At 40.6% G+C, this 11,396-nt stretch overlaps 1 protein-coding gene across 1 annotated transcript in view; it reads left to right on the top strand.

Moving 5' to 3' along the window:
- Nucleotides 1–453: 453 nt before the first annotated feature.
- The window catches only part of Fam126a (family with sequence similarity 126 member A), an 89,179-nt gene continuing 78,236 nt past the window's right edge, over nt 454–11,396 (top strand). Inside the window, exon 1 of the mRNA XM_008841460.3 lies at nt 454–658. The gene's annotated coding sequence lies outside the window, so the exon portion shown is untranslated. The remainder of the gene's footprint in view (nt 659–11,396) is intronic.

Raw genomic sequence — 11,396 nt, 5'->3', positions numbered from 1 at the left:
AAGCAGTGGCCTAATAAAAGGGGAGGGTTTTCATTGTTATTTCCAAAAATGTACATGTTACAGTTTTGTGAATAGAATTACTTGAAAATTCAAGTAATTAAATATCAATTTTTCTTTCTGATTTTGTTTCACAGCTTCTGCTAAAGCTTTTCTTCTGAGAAGACCTTAAGCTCTAAAGGGTTCAGAGTTCTGCAGCCTTCACTGGTAAGTATCCCCTAGCAGGCCAACTCAAACCCTACAGTTAATCATCTATCCGAGCATCTCCGACCACGCCCATATCTCCGACCACGCCCACTCCTCTCACCCTCCCTCCCATCTTATGGCTCCGCCCAACCGCAGTAGCGGAACAGCCTCATTGGTGAAGAAGTTGTTCTGGTCCCGCCCCGGGGGCTGGCGATAGGATGTCCTGGCGTGGGGCGGTGGTGGTTGGCTGCCTGGGGACCGGTCCCTGGTTGTGCCTGTCAGAGTCACTGGCGGCAGTGGCGGCTGTCGGGGCCGGGGTGTCAGTCAGCGAGAGGAGGGGGAAGATGGCTCTCTCGGACCCGTTCTGCTAGGAGGAAGAGGGGCAGGTGGCGCGGCCCGGCCGAGCGAGCGGAGCAACAGCGGGCGTCGTGGTCGCGCGGGGAGGCGGCGCGGCGGGGGCTCGGGAGCTTCTCTGGTGAGTGCGGCCGCGAACCCCACGCGGGGCCCGGGCGGCCGGGGACCCACAACTTTTTTTTGGTCAGGGAGGAGCCGGGGCGAGGCGGCGGCGGGGAGCCGGCGGGACTTTGTCCCCGGGGCGGCGGCCGGGTTGGGGGTAACGGCTGGGCGCGAGGCTACGCGGTGGGCGCGGGCCGGGCTGGGGCGGCTGGGCGAGCCCCGAAGTTGGCCACGGCTAGGCGGCGGCGCGAGGCTCCGCTTTCCGGCCGAGCGTGCAGCGTGGGGCGCGAGCGCTGCGGGGTGCGGGGTCGGCCTAGGGCGGGACCCCCGGCCGCCCGCGGCCCGGCCGCCCCTTTGCGCCCTGCCTGGGCCGTCGCCATCCGTCCAGCCCCGCGGCCGAGATGGTCCCCGCTGGCCCCGCTTCTCAGCCGAGCAGCGTTCGCCCGGGGCTCGGGTCCTGCGCGGGGCGGGGAGGTTTAGGAAGCAAACATAGTTCCTGCCTCGGCTGTTTGTCTCCCTGAGAGCTGCCCGCGCCACCCTCCATCCTGGACTTACTCCTTTCCCTAGGCTGATGTGGCCGCGCTTGAGAATCGTCGGATTTCTGCCCAACGTGGTTTTTTTTCTTTCTTTATCATCCCAAGTTTGCAGGCTTCAGCAGAGGTTTGTGTCTTCTCTGCGGCGCGCACGTGTGTGCTTTGTACCTTCTGAACTTAGGCGTTCTTGAAAGATTTAAATTTGGCCCTAGAGGTTTTGCACTGCACAGAATCGCTTCTTGGCTAAAACGCTAACCGCTGCGAGCTTAGGTAGGAGGAGTGCATTCGCGTTCTGCTACTACTTTGCTCTGAGACTGTTACCTATAGGGCGACGCTGGCCCTTTGCAAAGTGTGTGCCCCTTGGGTCACACAGTAGGTTTTGGAGTAGGTGTGCCAGGCTCCATGGCTCATGCAGCACCTCGAAGTTCGAGGTTTTCGTTTTTTAAAACTCTTATCTACATAAAACCATAAAGATTGGTGTAACTTTGAAGCAATGCGATAGTCCTGGGAGGCGTCCCTAAGAACGCTCAGAGGCTTAACAGCCTCAGCCCTCCCTCCATCATTTGCAAGCACTTTCCCCTTTTAGGTTAATATATTTTAAGGCTTACAAGATGAATATTAATATGTCTCATGTTTTGAAGTACAGGGAAAGACAAGAAAGGAAAAAATATAAGCTGCTTGGTAAGAATAGCATTATTTTTTTTTAAATTTATTTATTTTTATGTGTATGAGTGTTTTATCTGCATGTGTGTAAATGCACCCATGTCCTGCAATGCCCGCAGAGGTCAGAAGAAGGCGTCAGATTCCCCTGGAACTGGTGGATGGTTGTTAGCCACCATGTGGGTGCTGGGAATTGAACCTGGGTCCTCTGTAAGAGGAATTGGTGCTCTTAACCACTGAGCCATCTCTCCAGCCCCAAGAATAGTATTAATTTTAATAACCATTTAGACAGATTGTCAACGGGAATCCTATCACATATCTAGGAAAAAAATGTCTAGAGTGGCCTTTTTTGTTGTTTTTAGTTCATGTTATAGTTATTTGATTAAAACATGATTACCAGAGAGGGATCAGAAATCCTGTTAGTAATCAGCTCTGGGTATGGAATGAGGGATGGATTGGATTTGTGTATTGTACCTATTGTTTTTTTTTTTTAATTAGTAATTAGTGTGTATGTGCATGCATGTGATCAAGTGTCATGGTGTTTGTGCAGAAATCAGTTGATTTTCTCCTTCTACCAGGTGGGTTCCAGGTGTTGGTTGACTTAGGTGATCAGGCTTGGTGGCAAGAGCCTTTACCTATTGAGCCATCTCACTGGCCCTCTTCTTCCTTTTTCTAGGATGGTGGTGGTTCCCCCCCTCCCCCGCTTCCTCCCCCTCCTCTCTCCATCCCCTCCCCCCTTCCTCCTCTTCTTCTTTCTATTTTATGAAATCTGCTCTTGGTTGAATCTTTTTAGAGTAGTATAATTCTCATGGTGAGTTTAAATATATCTTTTAGACCGTGGTCTTATTCAGTATCCTGTTGCCTAATATATATTTTTTTATAATCCTAAGCAATCCTTCAAATGGTATTAAGACTTTTTTGAGGAGTATCAAGTTCACATTTCGTAAATAGTTGAACTTATTTCAGCCCGCATTTCTCCAGGCTGAACAGGTCCTAGAAATGTGAATGTGAATGCTCTTCTCCTCAAGGAATTTACTACGCAGAGTACAGAGTATTAGTGACATTGCAGGAAAGTGACCTTTATAATAATACCATGTGAAGGTATGAATAGAGCATATGAATAGCCTGGTGTAGTGACTGAGATGAGAGTAGAAGATGGTCAACTACATTGGATACAGTTGTTGAGAGTGCACAGCAGGGTTTAGGCCCAAGAGACACATGAATTACTTTCTAAGAGGGAGATATCAGTGAAAGGGCAAAGAGGTACACAAAATCATGGCAGTCAGAGAATTTGCTGACAGTGACAAAGCCATTATAAATTGATTCTGTCATCTGACATTGCCAGTAACGTTGACTTTGACCCATCTTGGTACAGGGTTAGTAGGGAAATGGTGGAAGATAAGGGGGATAGTGCCGGTGGTGGAGGACCAGGCTAGGATGTTCTATCCTTTGCTATAAGGATTGAATTAAAGGTGTCAGATGAGAATCCACATAGTTAGTGTTGTATTTGAAAAGACTCTCACTCTAGCAGAGTAAGGTAGAGTCTGATGGCTCCTAATCATCTGTGGGAAGAAAAGAGGAAGCAACATTCTCAGGATTTGACATGGTTCCATTGATTAGAAATGAAGAGACATACATATTGAAGTGAAGTGAGGAAACAGTGGAACAGTCAGATGAAGATATAGATAGGCATTTGGACCTGGATATGGAGTGTGTAAAAGAATCAGGAGTAGAGAGGGTGGGGGTGGAATTGAAGCTGTACTTCACTTGGTTCTGTAGAAAGGAGTCAGGAAAAACCTTTAGCATGGTAAAAGCAGTAGCCAGAAAATAGAATAGTGGAAATAGAAAGGTAGGAACATCTGGAGCTGCTGTGAGTAGAGGTTTGCAGATAGAGGGGGAACAGCCGAAGATTTGAATGATGTAAAGTGGTGTGAAGTAAGGGAGGGATCAGTGATCAGTGACTGTCAGGAATTCATAGGTGACTTTAACAGTGGTAGTTCAGAAATCAGTAATCAGAATACTGAAGAGTGGGCGGTGATGAAGAAGAGGGCTTGAATGAAGCTTCTCAAGAGAACCAAAGTAAAGACGGGAGGAAATGGTAGCTCTAGACTGGCAGTGCTTTATCTTGCACATATATCTATAACTTTCTTCAGAACATCAAGTATTTTTTGTTATTTTCAGAAAAACCTCACCCCTATTCCAATGGGGGCAGGATAGGATCCAGACATATGCATTTATTTAAAACAAGTGCTTTCTAAGGTGTAATTGGCATATAATAAATTATACCTATTTCAATTGTGCCCCTTAAATATTTAATATATGTTTATACTTGTAAAACTATTACCACAATTGAAATACTGACATGTAAATTACCTCCTAAAGTTTGCTTATATTCTTTGTAATCTTTCTTTTGTAACACCAGGAAACACTGATCTTTCTGTCTGTATAGGATTAGGATACTTGCTCCCTGCAACCCCCCCTTTTTTTTTAACAGTTCCTTAGATAACGTCAATGTGCAGATGTGGTTTTGAAAAGCCACTGCAGTAGAGTATAGGTTAGAGGAATTTTATGTTATGTTTGTATGCATGAGGGAAATGACAGGAGAAGAGAGGCGACAAGAGGCTCAGGAAAGATGAGATAATTATTCCAACTCAGTCATTGAGTACCTTGAAGAGAAAGCAGACCAGTAAGAAAAGATAGTTCTGGAAGCAACATCTCTAGCAAGGACTGTGATATTAAAGATGGTGTGTTTCTTTGTCATCATTGTCAATATTGTCATGTAGTGTTGAGATTGGTTTTCTGAAGCACCTTTTAGGTTCTCAAAAAAGTTAGGGAGCATCTCAATGTTGTTAAAAATGATGTCCCTTAGAACACCTTCTATGGAGCCTCAGACCCTTAACACCACCATGTAAAGCTTTCCCCCTTTTTTTGGAGGGAAGCAGATGGAATTAACAGTCTATTGTTTATTGTTTGCGAGCCAAGTTCTGCCAAAGTCTTTTTGGTCCTTCCAGAGTTAGGCTGACTTTCTGAACAGAGGAAAGAGAACATTTAACACTCGAAAGTCTCCTGTTTAGAGCATCTTTGCTTAGAAGAAAGTCCACTTACTTGCCGTTTAGATAGTGCCTTATAAATCATTGGAGGAGAAAATAATTTCTGTTTCCACAGGGAGACAGAGACGAATTGTGATTTGAAGTTGTCAAAGGCCTATACTTTGCATCCTGTGGAAGGTAATACCTGTATTCCCTCCACCATTTTTCTTTTAAAAAATGTCCTACTCAGGATTTGGTTATAGTTAAAATCTGAGTTGTATTGGATCGAAGGTCCAGGGCTTATTTCTCACCCTCAATTCTTATGTTTGGCAGAGGGATGAAAACAGAATGACTGGTATATGAGTGCTAATTGGCATGGTACTTGACTATAAATAAAGGGGAAGTGAAATACTTTATCTGATTGTCTTCTAGAGCTTTGAAAAATTCATTGTGATTAAAGAAGTGTGATCTGACCTACAGAGAGAAGACATTCCTAATTTTGATGTACCCTACAAAGTGGGAATATGAATGTTAATGTGATTTTGAATACTATTGTTACTGTAATCATAACAATGTATAGATTCTATATACTCTCTTTTACTAATATATTAACTAGTCATAGGAAATTTGGAAAATTCGGTAATGCATAAATGACAAACAGTATTTATAATATGTCTTTACCAGAGATACATATTAAAGTATTTAGCTGAGTATCCTTACAGGCTTTTAAAAATGATTATTTAAAAAATTTGTTTACTTTCTTATTATTTATTGTGTGTGGTACGTAAATGGGGCTCAGGGCACAACTTGTTAAGAGTCAGCCCTCTCCTTTTACCATATGGATCCTGGGGCTCAAACTCAGGTTGTAAGGGTTGGTGACAAGCACCTTTACACCTGTCCTGGTATTTAAAGAAAAATGTAATTTATAATTTTTTTCACTAAAAAAAGGTAAATGAGGCTTTGTCACTAGCTTATTTTCTCTTAGATTATGAATGCTTACTGAAATTAATAAAATATTGTCATTTTCTGGGTATGGTGGCGCACTCCTTTAATCTCAGCACTCAGGAGGCAGAGGCAGGAGGATCTCTGTGAATTCAAGGCCAGCATGGTCTACGTGGTGAGTTCCAGGCTAGCTGGGGCTACAGGGAGACCCTGTCTCAAAGAGACCAAAAATAAATAAACAAATAAAATATTATTCTCTGTCATTTTTAATGTGTGTCTAATCTCCTGGCATATGAATTTATTATAGTTTTTAAAGTACTATATCAATTGTTGAACATTTAAGCTTTTTCCAATAATTTTGAAAGGATAGTGGCTTCTTTTAAAAAATTAGTACATTTTATTTACTGATTTGTGTATATGTGTGTTTATGTGTGTGTATGTATGTATGTATGTATGTATGTATGTATGTATGGGGTACATAAGTGCCATGGCACATGTGTAGAGGTCAGAAGACAGCTTGCAGGAGTCAATTCTTTCCTTCTACCATGTGGGTTCCAGGGACTGAACTCAGGTTAGCAGACTTGAGGTAAAGCATCTTTTACTGTCTGAGCCACCACACTGGCCCATAACTTCTTGATAAATTAATGGCTGCCCCCATCACTTTTTTTTCCTTAGGGTAGACCTGAAGTCACATGGTAAGTGTATTATAATGATTTTAGTAGACATTAATACATTGTCTTTCAGAACAGTTTAGTTAATAGTCATCATTCAGCTTGCGAGCTCCAACAATGTCTCCATGCTCAGCACTAGTGGTTAACTGCCATTTTGACATGAAAGTTGTATTTTCTATAAATGTTTTTTGTTGATTTTTATTGACATAACAACCTCCCTTCCTCTCCCCCACCTCCTTCCTGTCCTCCCCTCTCTTTTTCTTGAGTTAGAGTCCTGCATTGTCGCATAGACTGGCTTCTAATTGGTGATGCTCCTCCCAGTGCTGGGATTACAGCTGTGCACCATAAGGATTAGTGCCTTTTGTTGTCAATTATTGTTTAGCATCCTTTATCTATTATAGTGGAGATTAAAAAAAAAAAAAACACCCCTGAGTTTTAATAGTTCTTGATATGTGCAATTATTAGGCTTTTGTCAAATTATATTGTATATAATTTCTCCAGTTATTCACATTCTAATTTTGTTTTTGGTGTTCTTTTTAAGCAAAACTTTAACATTTCTAATGTGGCTAAATCTATCAAAATTTTTTTTTTCATATTTGCCTGGTTAGAAAGGCTTTTTTATTCCATTTTCAAAATTTATAGATACTCATTTCTATTTTCTTACATTAATTTCAAAGTTTTTAAAGACATCTTAAAATTTTTATATTTATATTTATTTTATGTGTATGAGCGATTTTGCCTGCCTTATGTAAGTACACCACATGCCTGCAATGCCTGTGGAGGCCAGAAGAGGGCATCAGATCTCCTGGAACTGGATGGTTGTGAGCTGACATATGAGTGCTGGGAACTGAACTTGGATCCTCTGCAAGAGCAGCCAGTGCTCTTTACTGCTGAGTCATCTCTCTACCCCTTAAGATACATCTTTAATCTATTTCTAGAGTCGCAAGGTAATTCCTTTTTTTTTGAGATTTGCTAAACAGAGCACACTAGCCTTGAATTTGGAATTCCCCTGCCTCAGCTTTCTGAATGCTGGGATTACAGATGTATGCCACCATGATCCCCATGCTTTTCTTTTAATACCATTTATTGAAAAATTACTGTTTTCTGGAGGTCTTAATACCAAATTATATGTACATGAACTATCTATAGATTCAACTAATTGACTTCTTTAAAGGTTGCTATTTTGTTCCGTTGGGCTGTTTATCTTATTTTTTGGGATAGGGCCTCACCATGTGACCAGGCTGTCCTAAAACTTACCTGCATAGCTCAGGCTGGTCCTCCTGCTTCAGTTTCCTGGGTGCTGGGATTTCAAGTGCTCTGAGCTACCATCCCTAGCTGGGCTGGTTACTTTTACTCCAGTAATTCCAGACTGTGGTTGTATGAGTCTTGTCATTATCTTTTGAAAACATTTTCAGCACTTTTTGTGTATTTTTTTTTCAGATTACCTTTAATGTAATTCATTAAGGCCCTAAAATAACCCCATTGGAATAGCTAAGTAATTATCTAGTGATATGTGTAATGTATTAGAAAAATTGCTATCATTTCTTCAGACATCTTTTGATTTGAAGATACAGTTTCCACTTTTCTTCATGTAGTTAATAGCTTTATGTCAGTTCTGTCCTCCTATTTTTTTTTCTAGTAATGCTTAAATTTTTCTTTTTTTGTTTTGGTTTTTTAAAAAATTGTATTTATTGAATTTTTGTGTATTTCATAAGAACATCTCAGTCAATCTTAATCATCTTTATATCCCTTTGCCCACTGGCACCCTCCCGTAGCTCCCCCACCAGAATTCATAACATTCTGTCATTTGTGTTAAGGCCTATTGTGTCAAGTTCATTGCATTTTTTGTGAATTTCATATATTTTGATTATATTTAGGCCCCTTCTTTATCTGTACCCCCTTATTACCCTCTACCTGATTTCATGTTCTCTCTCTCTCTCCTCTCTCTCTCTCTCCTCTTATATATATATTAAAGCTACTCAAGTCAAATTTGTGTCCCCAAATGTCCTTTGGTGTGGGTTCATCCACTGGAGTCTAGTTAACCTACCTGGTGTTATACCCTTAAGGAAAAATGACTCTCCCTCTCCCAGCACCTATTGGTTGCCAACAGTTCCTCAGCTAGGACTGGGGTTATGCCCCCTTTTTAGTAGTATTTTTAGTTTCTTTGAATTTGTTGATTAAATTGTGAATGAAATATTTTTATTGTATTTTGAAGAGGATTGAATATATGTATTTGATGGAACATAGACAAAGTTATGCTCTATATATTCTTTACTCATTAGCCTTCTATGAAACTCTTAATTGTAATAGTTTTTATTTAGTTTTGTAATAACACCTATACCATTTATAAGTGATCTTCCATTTTCTTGCTAATGTGTTTTTTATTGTATTGCTCAGAATATCTAGAATAATGTTAAATTATAGTAATAAACAACAGGCATCCTTGCCTCATTTCTTATTTGAATGAGAATGCCTTTAGGGTTTTACAGTTGAGTATTCAAAGTTTTTACTTACGATCTGTTAAGAAAATGATCTTCTCTTCTATTTTTTAAATATTTTATTTATTTATTTTTTAATGTGTATGAGTGTATTACCTGCATGTGTGTGTAAGTGCACCCATGTCATGCAAAGCCTGTGGAGGCTAGAAAATGGCATCGGAACCCCTGGAACTGGAGTTACAAACGGTTGCTAGCCATCATGTGGATGCTGGGAATTGAATCTGGGTCCTCTGCAAGAGCAGCCAGTGCTCTTAACCACTGAGCCATCTCTTTAGCCCTTCTGTTCTATTTTTTTAGCTGAGGTATTAAATCTGATCACATGTCCTCAAAATGTGTGTTGAAATGACAGTGTAGGGTTTTTTGTTTTGTTTTGTTTTGTTTTTGTTTTGTTTTGTTTTCTTTTATCTATTTGTTGGTGATTTGTATTAGATTTCACCAAATGGTGCTCTCTTTGAGATGCAAGCATCATGATAGTAGTATATCTCTTTAGTATATGAGAGTAATCTCATAGAGTTCCTTTTTTACTATTATAAACTTTGTAGTGCTTTGTTTTCTGACTATGAAGAGAGAGCAAGAGCAAGGGGCAGAAGCTTATTTCTTTCTGCTCTGGCAAGGTTCCTTGGCAGGTTTGAAATACTTTGGCTGTAAAAATGTCTAGGTCTTTAGTAAAGTTTGTTGAGATCTTAAATTGTGCTTAATTACTTCCCAAGTACTTTCATAATTTTATTTTATTAAGTATGCAACTTTATAAAGAATTGTTATTCCCAGAATGGAGTGTTATTTCCATTCTCTAAAATTGAACTCAGAGGTTAAGTCTTAGTTAAGGTCAAATATAGCTGAAACTCAATTCCTATCTGATGTCATAGCCCATATTGTGTTCCTCTGTGTGTGTGTGTGTTTGTGTGTGTGTGTGTGTGTGTGTGTGTAGGCCAGAGGTTGACATTTGGTGTCTTCCTCAGTCACTACTTATTTTTTGAGGCAGGGTCTCTCAGTGAACCTGCAGCTTGCTCTCTGGATTTGTTGGTCAGTGATTCTCCTTTCTTTACCTCCCCAGTACTGGGAACTGGAATTACAGACATGCAGGCTTTTATGTGGGTGCTGGGGATTGGATTTAGGTCCATCTCCCATCTCCCCAGCTCTCTTTGTATGGTTTCAATTTTTGGTACCCACCCATCATAATTATTATTGGTCTCATACCTTTTGCTTTTTTGTTTTCTTTTGTTTGAGACAGGGTCTTTCTGTAGCACCACCTGGCCTGGAACTCACTATATAGACCAGGCTGGCCTTGAACTCACAGAGATCTGCCTGCCTCTGCCTCCCAAGTGCTGGGATTAAAACTGTGTGCCTGCCCAGTGATTACCTTTTGCTATTTTAATAAATATAGCCTATTAAGGTGATGGTAGATAATTCTGGAATGAGATGAAATGGGGAACATATAATTCATATTCTACACAACATAATTTACAGTTTAATTTGTTGGGTCTTCAAGATTAGTTTTGACTTCCAACTCCTGTTTGTATGTTGTGGAAACAGTACTTTTCCGCTGTAGTTTAAAAGTTTGTCTTTTTGAGCCTTCAGTCAGGGTAGCATTTTAGTGGTAAATGTTAGATTTGTTTGGTGTGAGTTTTCTTGAACAAAGATTCTTTTGATTATCTGATGAACATTAGTTGCTTTCTCATACAAATGTATAAGAATTCATTCAGTTATTTGTATTTGACTTAATAAACACAGTGTGTATGGATTCTTAAATTTATGCTATGAAAATCATGTTAGGGGCTGGAGATATGGCTCAGCAGTTAAGAACACTTGCTGTTCTTCGAGAGCATCTGGGTTCGATTCCCAGCACCCACATGATGGTTAGCAACGGTCTGTAACTCCAGTTCCAGGATATCCGATGCCATCTTCTGGCCTCTGCAGGCTTTGCATGACACGGGTGCACTTAACATACATGCAGGCAATACACATACACATAAAATAAAAATAATAAATAAAATATTTTAAAAAAGAAAATCATGTTAGGTTTCAGCTATTGGAAGATTGGCATTTACTTTTGTTTATATATGTATAAAGGCTAGGCACTGTGGCACATACCTGTAGTCAGTACTCCAGATACTCTGGAGGTTGAGGTTGAGCTAGTATCTGAGCCCATGAGTTTGAGACCAGTCTGGGCAACATACGGAGACCCTGTCTGAAAACAAAAAGTCAGAAAGAATAGAGTGATGTAATGTGTTGATGAGGATATTTAAGAGAATAATGTGAGCTTTAAAATTGTTTAAATTGAGCAAGCAGTTGTGAACTCTTTGAACTTACTTTTCCTCTTTAAAATATAAATTAAGAGCTGGGCATGGTGGTGCATGCCTTTAATCCCAGCACTCGGGAGGCAGAAGCAGGCAGATCTCTGTAAGTCTGAGGCCAGCCGGTCTC

Source organism: Nannospalax galili, unplaced genomic scaffold, assembly GCF_000622305.1.
Source record: "Nannospalax galili isolate Female #2095 unplaced genomic scaffold, S.galili_v1.0 scaffold158, whole genome shotgun sequence".
In the NCBI taxonomy this organism is placed as follows: Eukaryota; Metazoa; Chordata; class Mammalia; order Rodentia; family Spalacidae; genus Nannospalax; species Nannospalax galili.
This window is presented reverse-complemented; position numbering and strand designations above follow the sequence as displayed.